Below are 24,509 nucleotides of genomic sequence, written 5' to 3' on the forward strand. Positions count from 1 at the left end.
GGCCCTCTGGAACACCTCCAAATCCTCATTGTCCCAGTAATGTCTTTACCTTTCTCCGCATGATGTGGGCCACCACTGGTATGAATTGGTTATAAAAATTAATTGTACTGGTGAATTTATGGTGTGTTTGGGTTAGCAGTGAACAGCCTCTACCTTTTCAAGCAGGGGCTTAGTTCCGTGCCTGTTGATTTGATGCCCCAGGAAGTCAAACGTTTCCAGCCTGAACTGGCACTAAATAAGGTTTATAGTAAGTCCAAATTCCTGCAGCCGGGCGCACAGTCGCCTTTGGTGGTCTCTGTTTAGCTTCATTGCCACCATCTTGATATCTTGTGGTTACTGCCACCCTCTGCTGTTGGAGAATATATTCCTTGGTCTCAGCCCCTCAGTGTGACTAAGAGCCCCTTAAATGCCCATAATGTTTTGGCCTTCACTCCTGGCAAGGCATTCCTGGCACCCACAACTTTGGGTAAAAGAAAATACCCCTGATATCTCCCCTAAATCTTCCTCCCTTTGCTTTAGACAGATGTCTTCTAGTGTTTGCTACTCCCATCTGGGTTTCAGGCAAACTGAAGGGCATCTTTCACTGAGTTTCTGGTTTTCCAGCAGTTCTGGATGTCTGTCTCTGGATACTCTGCTCCGTGGACCACCCCACAGTATCCCATCAAGTCCTAGAGCCTCTGTGTCAGACATTCTCTGCTGACCACTGCCTGACAGACTTGTGGTCAAAAGTGTTTGTCTATGAAACCATTCCCAGGAAGGTGAAGGGGCAAAGTCCTGTTGACTGGGTCATTGAGCAGCACCAGGGCCAGACCACTCTTTCGCAACACCTGAGCCAGGTAGAACCTCAGCACATAACGCCATTTGGTGCCCTTGCACTTTGGTTCCAAGCACAGCCACACACAATGATGGCCATGCTGGTTACACCCTTGTCCCCATTGATTGAACATACATGGTCCTTCTCCATACTCTATCCATTTTGGACCCCCCACTTGAATAGGAAATCTGCTTTGGGAATTGCCAGGGTGGTGGTGTGGGGATGGGCCAAACCTGCCCCACGTGCAGCAGGACCGAGAGTTCCTTGCACCTTGCAACTGATGATCCGATTAACAGAGTTGGGCGTCTCTGTGGTTCTCCCTATCTCCTGGAGCTGGGGGTCTCTGTACTGATCCCCATCTCCTTGAGTTGGTGCTTTGTTCTCCACCAGCCCCACAAGACAACCAAGACCCTTGGATGGAGAGCAGAGGTGCAGAGAGATCAGTGAGAACACGGGTAGTTTCAACAGTGTGGGGTCCATCCAGGTGCCTGATAACAGGAGGAAACCAAGGGGGAAGGAGGATGCAGGACATTCATTAGCAAGACATTGCAAGAGAGTGGATTCCTCGAACTCTTGAGGGGAGGTGTTGATTGATCCATCGGTTTAGGTGGGGCAGGGTATAGACATGGCAGCTGACTGGAATTGTCAGGGGGATACTGAGACCTGGGAGAGGAGGGGAAGGAGGGTGCAGTAGTGTTCTGATGAGAGAGTGTTGAGGGAGAGGCAACATGGGTGGAACCTCAAGGTAAGGGACCCCTGATTGTTTGCAGTGATGGCATTTGTAAATAGGTATCCAGCACAGAGCCTCTTTGTCCCGCTGCCATCAGGAAGGAGATATGGAGGAATAAAAGCAGGACAGCCAGGCAGCTTCTTCCCACAGGCCTTGAGATTGACAAGGCAACATGAGCTGTCTGGGAGCAAAGAATGAAAAGGGGGAGAGGAATATGGACTGATTACAACAGCTCAGCCAGCAAGAGAGAGGAGCCGAAGGGCCTGTTTCTGTGTTGTCTATCTGGACCAGCCTTTGGAGTTCAAGCTTAAAAAAACCCAACCATTTTTATATTTAATAATGACGGTGCAGAATGAATAAAGAGAAAGGATGTCTGTCCAGCAGCGAGCATCAAAGGCACTTCCTGAAACGGAGGCTCTGAAACCACAGGGAGCTTCTAGCCGGAATGAGGCCCGACTTCTGCTAGAAGGAGGAGAGGAGAAGCAGGGATAATGTAGGGGAAGGGGTGGGGAAGGGAGGGGGTAGAGATACCTTCCTCCATTCACCTCCCCTTTCCTCCACCCTGTTCCCTGTCCTGGGTAAACTTGTACCTCTCACTTTGTTCGTTTTAGATTGGTCACAGTGTTCGAGCTACCATAAGAAAATAGACACCAACACCGAGAGCAGTTCAGTTTTAACAAATGTTTATTACAAATTCAAAAGCTGATTTCAAAATAAATTATGCAAGCTCTTCCCAATTATACTTATCAACGCCTGGACTGGTCCCAACTGCCGAAGCAAGGCAATGACTGCACACTTGTAATAGGTTGTCGGTGCGCTGGTTGCAGCTTCTCCACCTCCATTGACCAGGACGTTAGCTGGAGTCTAGAAGTTCTTCTTGCTGAAAGATGTTGCCACCTCTCGGAGAGTCTCAAACTTCAGCAGCGGGACCATGGCTTATATTACCCAAAAACTGCTTACCCAAGCATCTATTCCCAGCGCAGTAAGAAAGATAAGCGAGCAAGCTAGCATGTTAGGCTTCTAAGAAATAACATAATTTTTAGCTTATCACTTTGAATACAATGGTTATTTTGCATCAAGGCTAGGGATCAAGGTCTGTGACCAAAACAAGAAGAAAGATTAAATGTTCTTGGTACACAGATGTCCTTTCGTCAGATAACTGCATCTCTGGCCCCTCGGTGGAATTTAGCTTAAGTCTGCTGATTCTAAAACACAAGCAGGTTCTCAGCCTTGCAGAAGCAAAGGTTGCAAAAGTTAAAAAAAATACGGTTTTAATCTTCCATTACATTCCCCTCCCCATTCCCCTGCCCATTAACCTCCCCATTTCCTTCTCCCGCTCGCCTCCCGGTTCCCCTCCCCCTTCCCATTCACCTACTCCTAACTCTAACTCCTAACAAACCCTAACCTTAACACGACCAATACCCCCTATCACTACTCCACATCCCCTAACTCTACCCCTACCCTGTCCCCTAACTCTATCTCTACCCCTACGCCGTCCCCTAACCCCAACCCTAATTCTACCCACCTTCCTCTAAACACTCACCGCACCTCTATCTCCTACTCCTAACCCCTTCCCCTAAACCTAATACAAACCCACTTCCCCGAACTCTAATCCTAACCTTAAACCTAGACCTAATCCTTGCCCATGTCTCCTAACCCTAACCATGATGTTACCTCAATCCCGGCCCTAACCCTTACTCTCACCCAACCCAAGCCTAAACCCTACCCCTATCCCCTACACCTCTCTCCTTCCCCAAACCATACCCCTTACCCCTATCCCATACCCACACCCCCAAGCCTACCCCTTACTCACCCCGCTTCCATTACCCTCTTTCTCCTACCCCTTTCCCCTACCACTCCTTCCCCTAGGTTAGGGTAGGAAGGGGAAAGGGGGGGGAAGGGGAGGTGAAAGGAGGAGGGCTGGGGTTAGGGCATAGATGTGAGGGAAGGGGAAGGTAAGCAGGAGGGGGTTGGGATGGAGGAGGTGTAGGGGAGAAAGGGGGTGTGGGTGAAAGGACATGGAAGATGCAGGGAATGGGGTTGGCAGGGCCAGAGGGAGAAGAAGGGGAGAGATTCAGGCCATCATGATGTTGTCCGTCCTCTGTTCAGCTGGGATGCGAGGTTCTTCTGGACTCGTGTCTTGTCTCTGAGATCGCTCCTTCTCCTGGGAAGAGAAATACGAGTGATAGAGATGCCGTCTCCGAGGCCTGATCACAATGACTTTGGAGGGTCCCAACTCTTCCCCCCATCACCACCCTCCCTACCCCTACACACTAGGGCCTTTCCACTTCCTCTGCTTTACCTGAGGAAGTGTGTTTTTGAGAAAAGCACAATCTATCTGTCCAGAGCTCAGAGCACCGTGTCCCCATCAGGCAACACCCTGGTTCACCACTACATGACAGCAAGATGCTGGACAAATCATGGATGGATCAGTCGAGTCCCTTCAGCTGACCCATCTGAAACAACCCCAAAACAATATTACCCTTCCCTCCCTCACACCAGTACCCTCTGTTTTTCTTTTATTCCTGTCCCCATATTAAAATCTTTTTTATGCCTTTTTTTGACCAGCCTCCTTTAAATCAAATATTATAACAATTAATATCAAATCACAACGTTATGTATTTACAAATATATGTTGATAACATATAAAAAAGAAAAGAAAGGAAAAGAAACTAAGATACGACTGTAGCGGCGGCTACTCTGTTACTGAATGACCTCACAAACAGACAGGTTGAATTTAATGAGCAAAAACTCCTTTATTCAGGTCTGCCTGGCTGGTCTTATGCTCCGAGCCCGGACCTGGCTGAGAAGCACACCGGGGGCCCTGATGTCACTGGGGGGTCACGTGGGCCGCAGGTTGCGGGCTTCTGAGTCTGGTGCCGAGGTCGGCGAGAAACCCCCGACAGCGCCATTTTGGCTGGCTGCCCCGCCACGTGCGTGACATGAGGGGCTGGATCGCCTGCCTCATGGCTTGCCGCCACACACCCCCCCCCAGAACCGGCGTCAATGGCCTTTTTTTCTGGGCAGCCTCGCTTCTTGGGTTGAGCCGCAACCACTGCCTCGTTGGGATCGAGGTGTGCTTTCTTTAATCTGTCCACAGTAAACATTTCCCTCTTTCCACTGATGTCTGGTGTGAAGGTGGATCCCGAATGCTGGATGACTCTGTACAGCCCTTCATATAGTCTTTGAAGGAGTGCTGTGGAAGGGCCTCATCTGATAAAAAACATACTCTGCGGAATACAGCTCACTGGGGATGTAAGAGGCCTGTGTGCTATGTCTGGGCGGTGGTGGGGGTGTGAAGGAGTCCAACTGGGCCCGGAGGCAGAGAAGTAAACCGTGCAGTAACTGTTGCAGGTTGTGAGGTGCATTGATAAACTCACCAGGCAGGGCTAGTGGTTTACCGTAGACCAGATCAGCAGATGACATTTGCAGGTCTTCTTGGGTGTCGAGCGGATTCCCAGGAGGACCCAAGGCAGCTCATCCACCGAGTTGGGGCCAGTGAGGCAGGCCATAAGTGCCGACTTAAGTTGGCGATGCAATCGTTCGACCAGTCCATTGGCAAGTGGGTGATAGGCCGTTGTGTGATGCAGCTCAATTCCCAGTCTGTTGGTGAGCTGTGCCCAGAGTGAGGTGGGCCGGGATGCTGAACCAGGTAACCCAACCTGCTTGGGAGCAGGAGTCCGTGGAGGCATCTGGCATCGGGATCACCTCAGGTCAACGAGTGGTGCAGTCTACCACTGTGAAAGGATAACAGTTACTTTGGGAAACGGGTAAGGGGCTGGCAATGTCCACATGTATGTGGCTGAAAAGTCTCGGACGTGTTCAAAATCGTGCATGGGCATTCTGGTGTGCCTGTGTACCTTGGAAAGCTGGCAATGGGTGCAGGTTCTGCCCCAGTCCACAATCTGCTTTCGAAGCCCATGCCAGACGAAGTGTTCTGCCACCATATGAACCTTGGACCTGATGGAAGGGTGGAAAAGGTCGTGGATATGATGAAGACTTGCCTGCGCCACTGCTGGGGAACCACTGGTCACAGGGTGCTCATCACTGATTGGATTCGGGAGGATCTGGCACTGCAGGCCAAAATGGCGCTGTCGGGGGTTTCTGAAGGCCTGCATCTCCTCGTCGGACTTCTGATCCGGGACAAGCTGGTCATAGTCTAGTCTGGGTATCAGCGAGCAAATGGCCGGTTGGGAGAGCGCTTCAGTAACCACATTGTCTTTCCCTGCCTTGTGCTGAATGTGGGTGGTGAACTCCGATACAAAGGACAGGTGACGGTGTAAGTGGGCCGACAGGGATCTCTAGCTATAGCGAGAGCTTGAGTGAAGGGCTTGTGGTCGGTATAAATTGTGAAAGGCCTCCCCTCCAAGAAATAGCGAAAATGAGGCACAGCAAGGTACATGCCCAGCAACTCACGGTTGAAAGCATTATACTTGCGGTCTGGCAGATGAAGAAGTTGGCTAAAGAATTCCAGTGGTTTCCACTGTCCATTAGCCTGCTGCTCGAAGACAGCACCAATGGTAGTGGCAGAGGCATCGATGAAGAGCACCATAGGAAGGTCGGTGCGTGGGTAGAGGAGCAGGGTAGGCTTCACGAGGGCAACCTTTGTGGCTTTGAACACCCTGTTGGCGTCTGGAGTCCAGGCGAGTATCTTGTCCTTGGCGAAGAGTGTCTGCATGATGTGTGCAGCTCCTGGAATGAATCAGTTATAGAAGCTGACCATACCTGAAAACTCTTGTAGCCCCTTGAGGTTGTCCGGGCATGGAAAATCTCTGATTGCAGTGACCTTCATAGCAGCTGGTGTAGCTCCTTCGGCCATGATGATGTGGGCCAGAAACTTCATGGACTCTTTCCGGAACTGGCATTTGGCCAGGTTGATTGTTAGGCCATATTCGGTCAGTCGGGAGAAGAGGGTGTGCAGGTGTAACTTGATTTGTGCCCAGTCTCTGCTGGCGACAAGAATGTCATCCAGATAAATGAACATGATATTCAAATCCCTGCGCACCGTATTCATGAGGTGCTGGAAAGTCTGGGTGATGTTCTTGAGCTCGAAAGGCATGCGTAGATATTCGAACAAGCCGAAGGGGTTGATGATAGCCATTTTGGGGATGTCCTCAGGCTACAATGGGATTTGATGACACACGCGCACCAGATCGACCCTGGAGAATAACCTCGCGCCATGCAGATTGGCCGTAAAATCCTGAATGAGAGGGATGGGGTAACGGTCAGGTACTGTCGTGTCATTAAGCCATCGCTAATCTCTGCAGAGGCGCCAGCCACAAGAGGCTCTGGACCAGGTGGAGCGGCGAGGCCCCAGTTCCTGCAGATGCGAGAACTCCTCTTTCGCTATCTGGAGCTTATCCGGCAGGTTTAACAGTAATGTATAATAAACTATGTCAGATATTGTGACACGAGGTTCACATTGGGGAGAATATTTAACAGTGATATACGGTAGACTTTGGCAGACTCTGTAACACCAAGTTCACAGTAGTGAGAAGGTATAATAGTGATTTACGATAAACTATGGCAGTTCCAGTAAAAACGGTCTCACACTGGGGAGAAGGTTTAATGGTGATGTGTGGTAAACTTAGGCTGATACTTTAACACCAAGTTAACAGGGGGAGAAGGTTTAACGTTGATGAACGGTAGAGTGAGGCAGAAACAGAGGGCTGTGAAGGTTTAACAGTGATTTACTATAAACTGTGTCAGATACTGTGACAAGATGGCGCAGAGGGTAGACATGTGGTTCCACCATTCCCCAGTTAGACTATTAAATGCTCAATTTTAAAAGTTGTAAAAGTGATTAAAAATACTGTTTATAGACTTGGGAATAGTGGAGGATCGAAATAGCTGCAAATGTGAAAAAAAGTGAAAACACAGTTACAGAAGAAATTACCTTACAAAATTGTTGAAGAATCGAGGCCTAGTTCAAGTTGAAGCAACGGAGTTGTTCACTGGAGTCCCCAAGCCTCAGAAGACTCCTGCCCGACTTAGTAATACACCGGCGCCATCTTGTGGAATCGCAAGATGGTGCAGGCTCAGCGATGAGTTCGGCCGGTTTCAACTCATACGCTCGTTAACTCGGGGGCGAGGACGGGCCAGCTGCGTGCCTGCAGCATTGCCTGGTGGTCCGGGTGTGCGCAGTGTAGCGTCGGAAGACACACCTGCGCGGTGGGTGGCCCTACCAGGCATGCGCCATGCGTCGAGGGTCCACGAACCTTTGGAGAAGGTGTGGGCTATGGGGAAGCCAGAGCGATGGCCAGCTGATGAGGTAGGCATGCTGTTGTCGGGTGTCCAGACCTGCAGCCGCACTGGAAGAGGACTTACTGCTTTGGAGGAAGAAGAGAGCTCAACTTCATTTGAATTTGAAGAACTGGGGACTGAGGCAAAAGACGGTCGGCCTCAAAGGGAGGTGATGGATCCTGGACTGGATTCTGTGTTTCCAATTCTGGAAGGGATTGCTCAGCTCATGGAAGATATGGCAAATATATCAATGCAGATGACTCATCAGATGAATCAAGGATTTTCAGAAATGAAAACTAAAATGAACACTGTGTGTGAAGAAATAACTTTTATGAAGCAAGATATTAATGTAGTTAAGAGTGATGTTACGAGATGGACACGATCAGTGGATACTGTGCAAGAACATTTTAAAAAGATTGAGGAGGCTTTCTTGAATGCAAGGGTCAAGTGGAGCGTAATAGTGAAAAAATGGAAATAGTGGAAGATCCTTTTGTAGATTGGGGGATTCAGAAGAAGGAATTATTGAAGAAGTTTGGCTCATTAGAAAACCAAAGTCGTAGAAATAATGTTAAGATAGTAGGTCTTCCGGAAGATATGGAAGGTTCGGATCCGGTGAAGGTTTTGAAGAAATGGATCCCAAAAGTGTAGGGCAGGTAATTCATTCCAGATGTACTGGAATTAGATCGAGCAAACAGAGCGTTAAGGAAGAAACCGTTTCCAGGCCAATTACCACGAGCAGTTTTGATTCGCTGTTTTAAGTATCAAGACAGAGAGGTGATCCTCCGATTGGTGGTGCAGAAAACACGGCAAAATCAGGCTCCACTGATGGTTCAAAATAATAGGGTTTTTTTTAATGCAGATCTGAGTCAAGAAATTATCAGAAGAGACCGAGAATTTAATTCAGCCTAAGAAGTATTGTGGCGAAAGGGATATAAATTTGCTTTTTGTCATGCGGCAGTATTGAAAGATTTTTATGGGAATTTTTAATCTCAGTTTTTTGAAAATGACCATGATGCTTTAATATTTGCTAATTCATTGCCAGATGTACGAGGAAATGGGTGATCGTCACCATTGTCACCGAAGGGAAGGGTCAATGGGAATGGAAATGGGAAGATTGGAAAATATGGAAAGAATGGGAAAAAAGTTGAATTGACGCAAAGTCTTCTCGATATTGAAGTTCCGGAACAATCATTGGGACTGGAATCATTGCGTTGAATGTTTTTGTTTCAGTCCTTTGTGAAAGTCTGACTGGGGGTGGGTGACACTGAGTCCTTTAGTCACTTGCCACTTGTGGACTTTACCACACCCAGATTTTTAGGGGGCTACTACTTTTGAGTAGATTGTTTTGGGATTGATTTTTCTCTTTTTTTTTGGAATTTTAAAAATAGGTGGGGATTCAATACAGCGAGACTTAGAAGGGGAGCATTATTTTATAGTAGGATTCACATTTGTGAGAAGGTTTAACAGTGATATACTATGAACTGTGTCAGGTACTGTGACACCAGGGTCACAGAGGGATCAGATTTAACGGTGATGTACAGTATGTTGAGGGAGATAATGTGACACCAGATGCATAGTGGGGATAAGTTTTAATGGTGATGTACTGTAGACTGAGGCAGATACAGTGACACCAGGTTCAGAGTTGGAGAGGGTTTAACGATGATGTACAGTAGACTGAGACAGATACTGTGACACTGGGTTCACAGCAGTGAGAATGTTGAATAGTAATGTCCGATAAACTGTGTCAGATACAGAAGTTTAACAGTCATGTACGGTAGACTGAAGTAGATATTGTGACACCAGGTTCACATGGGAATAAGGTTTAACGATGATGTATGGTTTGTTGAGATAGATAATGTGACACCAGGTGCACAGTGGGGATAAGTTTTAATGGTGATGTACTGTAGACTGAGGCAGATACATTGACACCAGGTTCAGAGTTGTAGAGGGTTTAACGATGATGTACGGTAGACTGAGGCAGATACAGTGACAGCAGGTTCACAGCGGGGTGGAGGTTTTATGGTGATGTAAGGTAGACTTTGGCAGATACTGTGACACCGAGTTTACAGAAGTAAGAAGGTTTAACTGTGATGTATGGAAGGCTGTGGCAGAAACTTCGACACATGGTTCACAATGGGGAGAGGTTGATCACTGATGTACGATAAACCGTGGAAGATACTGTGACAGCAGGTTCACAGTGGGGATAATGTTTTAAGGTGATGTACGGTAGACTGAGGCAGAAACTGTGAGACAGGATTCACATTTGTGAGAAGTTTAACAGTGATGTACTATAAACTGTGTCAGATACTGTGATGCCAGGTGCACAGTGGGTATAAGGTTTAACGATGATGTACGGTAGACTGAGTCAGATACTGTTACTCCGGGTTTTCAGTAGTGAGAAGGTTTATGTACAATAAACTGTGGCAGATACTGTGAAAGCACGTTTACTATGGGAATAAGGTTTAATGGTGATAAAAAAATAAACTGTGGCAGATAAAGTGACAGAAGTTTCACAGTAAGAAGAAGGTTTAACGGTGATGTAAAATAAAATGTGGCAGATAAAGTGACATCAGATTCACAGTGGGAATCAGGTTTAACAGTGATGTATGGAAGGCTGTGGCAGAAACTTCGACACATGGTTCACAATGGGGAGAGGTTGATCACTGATGTACGATAAACTGTGGAAGATACTGTGACACCAGGTTCACAGTGGGGATAATGTTTTATGGTGATGTACGGTAGACTGAGGCAGAAATTGTGAGACAGGATTCACATTTGTGAGAAGTTTAACAGTGATGTACTATAAACTGTGTCAGATACTGTGACGCCAGGTGCACAGTGGGTATAAGGTTTAATGGTGATGTACTGTAGACTGAGGCAGATACAGTGACAGCAGGTTCACAGCGGGGAGGAGGTTTTATGGTGATGTAAGGTAGACTTTGGCAGATACTGTGACACCGAGTTTACAGAAGTAAGAAGGTTTAACTGTGATGTACAATAAACTGTGTCAGTTAACGAGACACCAGATTCACAGTGGGAATCAGGTTTAACAGTGATGTATGGAAGGCTGTGGCAGAAACTTCGACACATGGTTCACAATGGGGAGAGGTTGATCACTGATGTACGATAAACCGTGGAAGATACTGTGACACCAGGTTCACAGTGGGGATAATGTTTTACGGTGATGTACGGTAGACTGAGGCAGAAACTGTGAGACAGGATTCACATTTGTGAGAAGTTTAACAGTGATGTACTATAAACTGTGTCAGATACTGTGACGCCAGGTGCACAGTGGGTATAAGGTTTAATGGTGATGTACTGTAGACTGAGGCAGATACAGTGACAGCAGGTTCACAGCGGGGAGGAGGTTTTATGGTGATGTAAGGTAGACTTTGGCAGATACTGTGACACCGAGTTTACAGAAGTAAGAAGGTTTAACTGTGATGTACAATAAATTGTGTCAGTTAACGAGACACCAGATTCACAGTGGGAATCAGGTTTAACAGTGATGTATGGAAGGCTGTGACAGAAACTTCGACACATGGTTCACAATGGGGAGAGGTTGATCACTGATGTACGATAAACCGTGGAAGATACTGTGACACCAGGTTCACAGTGGGGATAATGTTTTACGGTGATGTACGGTAGACTGAGGCAGAAACTGTGAGACAGGATTCACATTTGTGAGAAGTTTAACAGTGATGTACTATAAACTGTGTCAGATACTGTGACGCCAGGTGCACAGTGGGTATAAGGTTTAACGATGATGTACGGTAGACTGAGTCAGATATTGTTACTCCGGGTTTTCAGTAGTGAGAAGGTTTAAAAGTTATGTACAATAAACTGTGGCAGATACTGTGAAAGCAGGTTTACTACGGGAATAAGGTTTAACGGTGATAAAAAAATAAACTGTGGGAGATAAAGTGACAGAAGTTTCACAGTAAGAAGAAGGTTTAACGGTGATGTAAAATAAAATGTGGCAGTAAAATAAAATGTGGCAGATAAAGTGACACCAGGTTCATATTGGGGAGAGGTTTAATGGTGATGTACGGAAAACTGAGGCAGATACTGTGACATCGAATTCACAATGGGGAGAAGGTTTATCAGTGATGTATGCTAAACTGTAGAAGATACTGTAACCCCAGGTTCACAGTGGAAGCTGATTTAGCAGTGATGTACGATAAACTGTGGAAGATACTATGACCCCAGGTTCACAGGGGGAATAAGGTTTATCAGTGTTGTACGATAAACTCTGTTAGATACTGTGACCCCAGGTTCAGAGAGGGAAGAATGTTGAAGGTTATGTACGGTTAACTTAGACAGATAATTCTGACACCAGATTCACTGGAGTGAGAAGGTTTAACAGTGATGTACAATAAATTCTGGCATATACTTTGACATTGTGATGGTACAGATCTATCACCAATGTATATAGTGTAGATAGTTACAGTATCTAGACTGTGTTTACAGCGATTGGCTGAGAGCTTAGCCACGCCTATTGTCTGGGCCTAAAAGAGTTGTGCCCATAGCCAGGTTGGATCATTCCGGACTGGTCGGCCACCTGTGAAGAGCTCCTGTCTTTTGCTAATAAAAGCCTTGGTTTGGATCAACAAGTCTTTGATTCTTTCAACGAGCTCTACAGACATCAAGTTCATATTGGGGAGAAGGTTTAATGGTAATGTATGGTAGTGAGGCAGATACTGTGACACCAGGCTCTTTGTATTGTTCATTTATCTTAATTACAACATCTAATTTATATGCTCCATTTTTTTGTGGCAACTTCTAAACATTCCATGAACTTCAATTCTAATCAGATTTTGTTCATTTAAATAGGTCACCACTAAAACCCCAAATCGTTTGGTCTCTTAAGTACACTGCACAAAATTAAATTCTTTACCTGGGTTTGGTTCAACGTCACTTCAGTCTGCTTCATTATTTTTCAGTCCCTCGTTTTGTTCTTTCTGCTTTGCCCAGCAGATTCGCCTAAAGAGCATCCAACTCTGTCTTCTCAGCTTGACCCAACATCTCCTCTGTAAACTTAAGCAAACCAAGGAGACCACAGTTAACATTTTCACATCTGCATTTTCAAAAACAAAAATGGCGCTGTGATTTGCAGTTTCACATCATAATCCCACTTGCTAAACTTGCAAGCAACTACACCACATCTTACAGCTGGAAAATTGCAAGAAAACTGCTTGGTTAAAGCAAAGATTCCACCCAGTCACCCCATTAAAGGCCTCCAAGTTAACAACAGATAGCAACCTGAAAGTTAAATACAAAGATCTGCATCAGGAAGATTAACGGGCTTTTAAAAAAAAAAATTCCACTGTTGAAAGAAAACTCCTCAGGGAACACCAAGCTCTTGTTGAACAATTCCTGTTGAATTCCTCAAAATGGTTTGAATCTTGATTTCAAGCAGAGTCATTTGGTGAGATTGTTGGTCCAGAACAAACCCTTCCCACACACTCCCTTAAATACCTGTAAAGTCCTGGCTCAGCTCTGCTCCATGCTAAAGCTATCAGAGCTTTTCTGATTATATAACGGTTTTCAGATGCTGGTTCGTTGAGCACAAATAAACACTAATGCTTCCCTGAACAACACACCTCTCTCTGAAAACCAACAAGAACCTTCCTGAGTGGTAATCATTCACCTTTCAAGCACAAAAGTCTGGTGAACTTTTTATATGTTCAATTCTGTGCACAGTATAGGAATGGCCTGCAAACAGTGGACTTGGAGGAATGCGAAGTGAGATTGGACTGTGAACCAAAGACTTTTCTGAACTTACACACACATGACACACACATGCACTTAGAATTAGAAGGGGGGTAAATTAGGTAAAGTAAGTTAGTAAAATGGTGATAAGTTAAAGTGTAATTCTGTTTTCATGTTTAAAGATAATTAAAATCAACTTTTATTTAAGCAACTATTTGACTTGGTGAATATCTATTGCTGCTGGGTTTTGGGATCCTCTGGTCTCGTAACAAAGCACCAAGCTTCAGAACAACCCGAACTCTTTAGGTTGTGATAATAGTCCATAATTGGGCCCCGGCATCTTTTGCAAGTTATTATTTGACTCTTTAATAATTTTTGGTAAATATCAACAAGACATAATATCACTTCACTGTTGTGTATGTGTCGTTGGAGAATTCCCTTTCCATTCAAACAGAATTAGAATTTTGGGTGCCGTATTTGAGAAAAGATGTGCTGGTGTTGGAGAAGGTCAGAGATGATTTACTGGAATGATATCAGGAATGAAAGGGTTAGTGTATGAGGAACAATTGTCGACTCTTTGACTGTACTAGTTGGAGTACAGAAGGATAAGGGCGTCCTCAGAGGCATTTCAAATGCTGGAAGACCTAGGCAGAGTACATATGGCAAAGATGTTTCCCATGGTAGGGGATTCTAGGACAGGAGAGCATAATTACAGGATAAAAGGGTGTCAATTTAAAACAAATGTGGAACAAATTATTTTGTCAGTCGGTCATGAATCCGTGGAACTGAGGTCATTGGGTTTATTTAAGGCAGAGATTGACAAGTATTTGATTAGTTAAGAAATCAAGGGTTATGGGGAGAGAGCTGGGCAGTGGGGCTGAGTGGAAGAATAGTGGAACAGACTCGAAGGGCCTACATCTGCTCCTATATCTTGTGATCTATATCCTACTGGAGACCGAGACAACCTTCCTCTTGTATTCCATTCTTAGAAAACAGTCTGCGTCATGAATTTATGTCATGTGAAACCATTTCCAATTGAATCCCATGTTACAAGCAACCCACACTCCTCCGGAATGTTTGTTCTCATGTTATGCCATTTTAGCCAATTCATTAAGATAGCTAAAGACAGCTGCGTTTCTCTTAATGCAAATTCTACATTGATAGGACTACAGCTTCCTCATTTTAAAAATTAGTATCGAGCAGCTCAAATGAGATTTCTTGCTTCTTATTTTGAAAGGGAAAAAATTGCCATGGGTTAAAATTGAATCAAATAAAATAGGAGAGAGGAAAAGCAGAAGAATTTATATCCAAGTGGGAATTGAAATTAATGGTTGGTGATAAATATAAACCATTGTTGAAACATTTGATTAATATATGGAATAAAATGAATGATGAAATTGGTGTAAGTGGATATACAAATCCTCGTCTCTTTTTTGAAGGATCATCAATTTCTGAATAGCTGGTTTCGTAAGGGGATTATAAATGTTGAAGATTGTGATGAAAGGGGTCAAATAATGTCATTTGAGCAACTGAGAAATAAATATCATATAACTCATTGCAATCTTTTTTGCTCTTTCCAACTAAGGACATATTTGAAGGATAAGTTAGGACCAACCATGTTATACTGAAATAGAAATTCCTTATAAATAGGAATTATTAAAATGTTTACTTCGATAATGTATTCTTTATTACAAGTAGGAACTTTTAAATGAGGAGTTCATAAGTCTAGACAAACATGGGAAATGGATTTGAATGTTGTAGTAATGAATGATATAAATTAGTTCAGTATAATTCTTTTTACATCAGTCATGGAGCAGATGTCAGCAAGGATTTTATCTGAAAGCTACACCTGGAATCAGGTGACTCACGCAGTTGGATATGAAAAGCACTGTAGGAAGCTGATTTGGCAACAGATCACTTGATCCAGGGGAGATGTATGAATTCACTTCAACTCAGCAGTCTGGAACTATTGACCAGAGTTCCACGCTGCAGCAGTGAGGAAGGAATTCACAACTAGTTTTTTTTCTAGTTACTTCTTACACTAGAGAAATTGATTAGAATAAAATCAGAATTATCAGATCAATGTTTTAGGTGTGGTGAAGATGTAGCAACTTTCTTGCATTCAACTTAGCTTTGTCCTAATGTAAGATCTTTTTAGGGAGAATTAGAAATTTTTTGGAACAAGCTACAGGAGATGTTTTTCTGCAAAATCGAACTTTATTTTTATTAGTAAATATTGAACGAACAAGGCCCAAATTAAAACTATTAATATATCAATTGAAATTTGTTAAATTAGCCTTAGTGGTGATGAGGAAATGTATTGCATTACTTGGAAATCAGATATACTTTTAGGGATGCCAAGATGACATGCAAACATTCAAAGTTGTATTCTTTTGGAAAAAATTACATATAGCTTGAGAAATATATACTCTATGCTTTTGCAAATTTGGCACATGAATATTCAAATATTAGGTTTCAATTTGTAATAATGCCCTTTCCATCCCTCTAGACATGGGAGATTCTCCTCTAAGTTGTAAAATTTTAATTTAGATGTGTTAAATTTCCTCGGCACCGCGAACTCTAGGGAAGCGCAGGACTAGCGCAGGGCACCAGAAAACAAGAAGACCAAACCCCATCAACATCTTAGAAGCAGAAGATTCAATCCACAGGTCAGTGACAATGGAAGCAGACCAGTGAGGGGTTCTGCAGCTGAAGGACCCACACAGGTGACAGGCTGTAGGTGACTTGAGGAGAGGAACCCACGCAGGCTGTGGGCTTCTGAATAAAGCAGTCAAGGAACTCACACCAGGCCGTGGATTCGTAGAGACTGGTTCAGGACTGGCTAAAAGGGTGTCAGACCTGGGATATGAGTGCTGAAGGGTTCCTAATCGTGTCAGAGTTTCAAAACTGGAGCTCGCATTACCAATGGCTTGGATTGGTCTGTGAGCATTGAAAGAGAATCCACAGACCCTCAGTGACTTGGCCCATGATTCGGGAAGGTGGGGGTGGGGGAGAGTGACTCTCTTTTCCTTCCTTCTCTGACTGCAAGAGGCATTTCAGGCAATTTCTGCCAATGGCGAATCTGTCTGTCTTTCAGCAAGAAAAAAGCAATTTTGTATGATATGACACATTTTAAATACATGACAGTAAATTGTCTCCTGAAATAGAGAGAGAGGTTCAAGTTTCAAACTATTATAAACTCCACTCACCAGAGCTACCTGGATTATACCTCTTCCCACTTATTTTTTTGCAAGGACACCATTGATTTTATCACAACTCCTCTGCTGCATCTGTCCTGTGACAGATTATCTATATGTTATATTGTATGTAGATATGTTTTTGAAGGATAGATTGTAGGAGTCGTGTAGGTCACAAACAAATACAAACACTTTGCAAAACAGCTCTTAATTAAAATGCAAGAGCTTTGCCAAGAGTGAGTCATGCAGGCGCCGAGAGCCGTCGAGAGCCTTTGCAAAGTCTGTTTTGCTAAATAATTTCAAAAGCAGGTGCAAAATGGAATATTGTTTTTAAAACAACATATTATTGTACTCAGAAGTTTACTGTTCTAAGAAGGTCATCTGCTTTTGCAGGCAGAGAGGAGACACCAAATAGGCTTTTTGCTAAAAGAGAGAGAGAGAGAGATGGCAAGCTGGCACCTTGTTGAAACCCCATTTTGAAGACGGGTTGTGAGTTCTCAGTTCAGCCTGTTGAAAAACCTTGTTCTACATACAAGAGGAAATTGTTCGCTAGAAATGGTGTTTCACCTGAAATAAGGGAAACAAAAGGAACTCAATGGTGACCTGCAGAAGAGGTTATCATTTGGAAAACTCTGATGGTGAAAGTTTCTTTGGCAAGACACCAAAGTTGCTGATCAGAGGGAATCAGTTTTTACTTGTCCAATGAGCAAGAAATCCCTCTCTGAAACCAACAAGAGCCTTCCTGGAGGGTAAACATTTACTTTTAAGCACCAGAGCTTGGTGAAAAGTCATAAATGTTGAATTCTGTGCAAAGTATAAGAATTGATAGATACCGGTGAACTTGTAGGAGTGTCAAAGAACTTTATACACATTAAATACACCTGTGCTTAGAATTAGAAAGAGTTAATGTTAGGCAGTTACATTAATAGTGATAGTTTAAAGTTTGATCCTGTTTTTTTGTTTCAAGGAAATTAAAAAGACATTTGTTGAAGTATTCATTTATCTTGGTGATTTTCTATTGCTGCTAGGTTTTGGGGTCCTCTGGGCCTGTAACAACCCCAAGTTTAGGTCCTCATACGAGGATACCCAAAATGTCTTATTTCTTCAATAATTGCTGATTCCCCCATACTGTCATTGATAAACCCTGCACCCATATCTCCAATTATCTTTCTGCCTTTACCCCACCTCCTTTCCGGCAGAACACGGACAGAATCCCTCAGGTTTCTCACTTACCACCCATCAGCTGCCACATCTGACACATTATCCTTTGACACTTCCAACTTCAGCACCATCCTCTAACCTGCTACATCTAACCCGCTCCACTCATATCCTTTTTTTCATAGGTGCACGTATTTCTGTGACTCCCTCAACGGCACTTCCCTCTCCACCCACCATCAACTAACGCACTCCCCATTGTAACTGCAGAAATTGCCAAACTTGTTCCTACATCTCCTCTCACTTCCATCCAAGGCCACAATCAGGCCTTCCAGGTGAGGCAGAGCTTCACGTGCACCCCATCCAACCTAATCTAATACATTTAGTAGACTCAGTTGACCTCAATATCAGCAAGACCAAATACAGACTAGGTGGCCATTTTGCTAAATACATGTGCTCTGTGGATCTAAACTTGAGCTTCCTGTGACCTACCATATCAATTCTCGAACCCTTCCAGCAACATGTCTGTTGGCCCCATCCTTCGCCAGGATGAGGGCAAACAATCTTAAAGAAAACACATTATATTCCTCCTGGGCAGCCTTAAACTCTATAGCATGAACACGAATGTTTCTAATTTAAGCAGCCACTCACCTCTGTCTGATTTCACTGTTTCCATCTCTTGATCTACTGCCCATTTGAATATAATTACTCCTTTAAGGTAGAAGAGTTGACAGTGGTGTTTTCCCCATATAGTTTACCTTTGAACAACTGGCAAAATTAAGTGGCAGTTGTTGCAGAATGAATGGGGTTATTGTTCAAAATCTGCCTGTGATGGAAAGTATTCTTGGACTGAATAGACATCTGGGCCAAATGGCTATTTTACGACAATCTGTACATGATTGTACATCCTAAAGTACAATGACTACTTCTATCCACTAAAGATTGTTAAAGAGCAAGAATAGATAATACAATCATGTAAAATTCCCATCCATACAGCACACGTATTAATACACAAAACAATCACACCTCCTTATCGGTCAGGAAGTGCCTACACTTCCCAAGGAGGCTGAGGAGGTCAAGGCCAACAGCTCTCATCCTGAGATTTTACACGAGCGCAGTTAAGTCTCCTGTCTGGCTGCATCATTGGATGGTCCAGTAGCTGTAAAGCATCAGATAGGAATGATGCAGAGTTGTGAGGATCACTGGGGTCTCTCTTTCTTCTGTAGATGACATTTACTGGGAGTGTTGTTCAAATAGGGCTCAAGGAATTGTAAAAAGACCATTTCCACCCAGTGCACAGCATCTTTAACCACGTCCATCATCAAAATCAGGACTGTCAGGCTGGGGAATAGCTTCTTCCCACAGGCTGTGAAATGGATGAAAAGTATCCTGTAAGTGCGATAATCCTCCCAAATATTTATATATGTAGCAGCTACTTCGATAGAGCTATGAAAGCAACACGCACAGGGTGTTAGTCAACACAAGACTGCTTTATTCAGACTTTGCAGTCTTCTTTTATTTACTGTGTGTCCCGGCTCCATGGGAGAAAGTGGGACATCATTATGAGTTTGCTGCCGATCCACGGAACCAGAGGTTTAAATTAAGCCCTGTGAGTGTCCCGCGCCTTCCGGCAGGAGAATCCACAGATCAGTGTGCCATTCCTTGGCACGCAGCACCACGCGAGGGTGGTCAATTAAATGGATGAGTATCCAGTTCTCTGTCTTATGATTTCACGCACCCACCAAAGAACCTTGCCCACTCGACCCACTAGACAGCTGCTACATCAACACCCATCCCAGAACTGTCGCCAGAAACTAAAACACCAGCTGCTGTTCTCCCCGCACCCCAATCAGATAGCATTAATCCCAATGAACTTTGCTTAGTTATCTGATTGTTCCGTCCTTCCTTAGAACTATTTCCCTTGCTACTCACACCTCCCATACTAACAGGTAAGTAAAATTCCTCTTACCGGGATCCAGTAGCTATTCCTAGCGTGCTTCCTTAACGTCCTCCCGTCGTTTGTTCTCAATGCCACTTCTCGGATATCACTCGCTTCAACCACTGACCAGTCACCCGTTGTCCGTGAGTCCAGCTGAATCAGCCGGGGTGCACCTACCCTCGTCGTCAGGCACTCTGTCAGTGGAGGGAGTGGGATCCCGGACGACCCCCATTTATTAGAAACAGAAGTACCTTCACAGAAATTGCTCGAGACAAAAATTGAGAACAAAGAACATTTATTATATAACAATGTAAAGTTGGGTGAAGGTTGAGCTTGCAGCGAACCAACCGGTGGTCAGTGTGGCATTCCGCGCTAGGCATGACCCTGGTGTGGAGCACATCTCGTTTGTCACTTTCTCGCACCAGGATGTAGTCCAGGAGGTGCCAGTGTTTGGATCGGGGATGCATCCAGGTGGTCTTAAGGCTGTCCCTCTGCTGTAAAAGGGTGTTTGTAATGACAAGCCGCTGTTCTGTACAGAGCTCCAACAGGAGGCGCCCAACAATGAAGACGCTGTTTACATCCGGTACCGCACGGATGGCAGTCTCTTCAATCTGAGGCGCCTGCAAGCTCACACCAAGACACAAGAGAAACTTGTCCGTGAACTACTCTTTGCAGACGATGCCGCTTTAGTTGCCCATTCAGAGCCAGCTCTTCAGCGCTTGACGTCCTGCTTTGCGGAAACTGCCAAAATGTTTGGCCTGGAAGTCAGCCTGAAGAAAACTGAGGTCCTCCATCAGCCAGCTCCCCACCATGATTACCAGCCCCCCCACATCTCCATCGGGCACACAAAACTCAAAACGGTCAACCAGTTTACCTATCTCGGCTGCACCATTTCATCAGATGCAAGGATCGACAATGAGATAGACAACAGACTCGCCAAGGCAAATAGCGCCTTTGGAAGACTACACAAAAGAGTATGGAAAAACAACCAACTGAAAAACCTCACAAAGATAAGCGTATACAGAGCCGTTGTCATACCCACACTCCTGTTCGGCTCCGAATCATGGGTCCTCTACCGGCACCACCTACGGCTCCTAGAACACTTCCACCAGCGTTGTCTCCGCTCCATCCTCAACATCCATTGGAGCGCTTACATCCCTAACGTCGAAGTACTCGAGATGGCAGAGGTCGACAGCATCGAGTCCACGCTGCTGAAGATCCAGCTGCGCTGGATGGGTCACGTCTCCAGAATGGAGGACCATCGCCTTCCCAAGATCGTGTTATATGGCGAGCTCTCCACTGGCCACCGTGACAGAGGTGCACCAAAGAAAAGGTACAAGGACTGCCTAAAGAAATCTCTTGGTGCCTGCCACATTGACCACCGCCAGTGGGCTGATAACGCCTCAAACCGTGCATCTTGGCGCCTCACAGTTTGGCGGGCAGCAACCTCCTTTGAAGAAGACCGCAGAGCCTACCTCACTGACAAAAGGCAAAGGAGGAAAAACCCAACACCCAACCGCAACCAACCAATTTTCCCCTGCAACCGCTGCAATCGTGTCTGCCTGTACCTCATCGGACTTGTCAGCCACAAACGAGCCTTCAGCTGACGTGGACTTTTTACCCCCTCCATAAATCTTCGTCCGCGAAGCCAAGCCAAAGAAAAAAAAGTTGGGTGCTTCCCCTTACCCTGGGAATACACACATACACTGGGGCTTACCCAACTTTTATACAGTTTATTTCAGTATAGAAGTACCCTCCCCTTACATTCTTCTGCCTCCTGGATAGGTTTGGCATTAGGCAATCCTGCCTGCCTACGTGCTGTTTCTGTGAACTTGGAGGACCAGGGGGTATCCTGTCAGTGTCCCATCATGTCATTATCCTCATTGTCCTTATTCACACCTTCACAACCCTCAGGGCTTACTAATTCTTATATGCAGAACTTGCTAATTCTGTCTAAGGCTTACTAATTACATATGCGGAACTTGCTGACTCTCTCTAAGGCTAGAAGACACTTACCTTATTCAGACTAACTTTACTTCCTACATTCTATCATCTACCCTCTATTCATACTGGCTTTCTTCATTACACATATTATCATATTAGTTTTACTCATCTCTCACAATCCTCACTTTTCTTTTAGCTACACTTCGTGAATTCTCAACTGGAATGTATTACTTGTAAACCTGGTCTTTTTCCCAGTGAGTCAGTAAACGAACTGCAGTCTCAGCATCATCAGAGAGAATTAGGGAAACATACATCCTTTGGGTTATAGTGATCTGACGAGGGGTCCGTTGAATTAAATACTACACACAAGTCTTTAAGCAGGGGAGCACCATAATGGCCAGAATAGCGAGTCCAGCTGCTATAAGGGCTGTGGGTATCAGACTCCAGTTACCAATAAAAAGGCTAGTCCATCCCACACCGGACCAAGGTTGCCAAGTCTGAATCTGGGCATGGGAAGATTTTTGAACTCCTGAAGAAGTGTCTTTAACCGCCTGACCGTTGTGAGCATCGTCATTAACCTGTCTTTCACAAACGTTGCCTTCAGCAGCCAACGAGGAATCGAGAGCCAGGCGGTTTTTTTGAACTGTGGGCTCGTATCTGTCGTCTTTCTTCAGCCCATAAATGCAGGCCATCGCTGTCTGTTCGGTGATGATCTCCAAGGCTGCCTGGAGTCTGATTAAACGATTTAAATGCCAAGCAGCTCTGGTGTTCTGGAACAGCTTACGTCATTTACAACTGGAACTCCCCTTACAGTGGTGGTTCTTAACATTCCGAATGTCTCTGTGACCCAAAGGATGATTTACAAGAGACCGAGTTGGGGAGGGGGGTTTCTTGTCACTTAACCTGTGAGATGCAGCTTGTCTGCGAACATTAGCATAAATATCACTGAACCTGTGAGTTGCAGCTTGTCTGCGAACATTAGCATAAATATCACTGAACCTGTGAGTTGCAGCCTGTCTGTGAACATTAGCATATGTATTCACTCTATCTCTGCTACATGTACAATCCTGACTAACATTCTGTCTGTCCTTGTCCCACCATCTTCTTTGTGCTATCTCTTTAAAACTCATCTTTTAAATACCTGTAGAGGCCGAAATACAAATACAAATCAAATCTACTCCCCTAGGGTCATTCTGTTCCCCTGATTCATGTTGGGATGCTATACTAACCCATACCTCACTATGACTATACTCTATACCTGCGCCCTGTCTACATTCTAAAGGTAAATATATGTCACCTCTGCTGTCCCTGTTCCAGAAGGACTTAATACATTGTGAGCAATTTGGTGATTTCCCAAGAATTGGGAACCAACAAGTAAACAAAACAACAAATCGTAAAAACAGCATTACACCACTTTATCCCGGCGTAGTGTAACTTTCAGATCAGAAGGATGAAGGACTGCACGCCAGGTGGAGGGTAGATTATCAATGTTGTTAGTCTGTGGTTCAGCAGCTCGTTTAATTTGTTGGATGTGGCTCCATCCCTTTTCTTTCGTTCGCTCGGCAGTGTCTGTAATCAAAAGTACACAATAGGGGCCATCCCAGACAGGTTTTAGTTGGTGATCTTGCCATGCTTTTACATATACCCAATCACCAGGTTTAATAGAATGAATAGGATACTCCAGGGGTGGGCAGTAACAGCTGCATGTCTATTTTCTCCGTGAGCGCAGCCTGTTTGGCAGCTGCATCTGCCTGTCTGTTCCCCTGTGCTTCAGGACTGTCACCACTTTGATGGCTTTGTACATGAACTACAGCTATTTCCTCAGGTAATGTAGGAGCATCTAGAGATTGGACAATTAAGTTTTCATGGATCAACTTTTCTCCTTTTCCAGTTATCATTACCCACTCTTTCCAGATCTTCCCAAAGGTGTGCACTACACCAAAAGCGTACTTTGTGTCTGTGTAGATCGTGCCCACCTTGTTCTCTAGACCCTGGAGAGCTCTGCAGAGGGCATACAATTCACAAGATTGTGCTGACCAATGACCGGGGAGGCGACCGGCTTCAATCACCACTCCTTCTTTCCCATCCACAACACTATACCCGCTATAGCGAGTGCCATCAATGCAATGGGAAGATCCATCAATAAACCACCTTTCACCCTCTTGTAAAGGCTCATCGCTTAAATCCTCTCAAACTTTGGTCTGTAAATCTATTACCTCTAAACATACATGGTCTAACTCATTTATGGTATTGTCAGAATTTGGAGAAACCAAGAAAGCTGCTGGATTGTGTTCTTTATTCGTAATCAGGGACAAATCATCCCTATCCATTAGGATCACTTCATATTTTAAAATTCTAGAGTCTGTGAGCCACCTTCCAGCATGTTGTAAGAGAATATTGCGGACTGTGGGAGGTGTGTGAACTATCATCGGGGCACCAAACATAATCTTTCGTCCTTCCTCAACTAAAATAGCAGTGGCTGCGATGGCTTGCACACACTCTGGCCAACCACGACAAACAGGGTCTAAAACTTTTGACAGAAAAGCACCTGGCTGTCTACAGCCTGCCCTCTCTTGTGTTAGTACTCCGGTGGCAACACCTCTTTTCGCATTGGTATATAGTTCAAATGGCTTATTTGGGTTGGGTAAAGCCAACACTGGGGCACTAATAAGGCGCTGTTTCACCAAGTTAAAATCTTTAATCTCTTCCTCTGTCCAGACAACAGTTTCGCCCCCTAGAATCGTGAGTTTATCATAGAGAAATCTGACCAGGCTA

This window comes from Narcine bancroftii, chromosome 11 (assembly GCF_036971445.1).
Source record: "Narcine bancroftii isolate sNarBan1 chromosome 11, sNarBan1.hap1, whole genome shotgun sequence".
Classification (NCBI taxonomy): Eukaryota; Metazoa; Chordata; class Chondrichthyes; order Torpediniformes; family Narcinidae; genus Narcine; species Narcine bancroftii.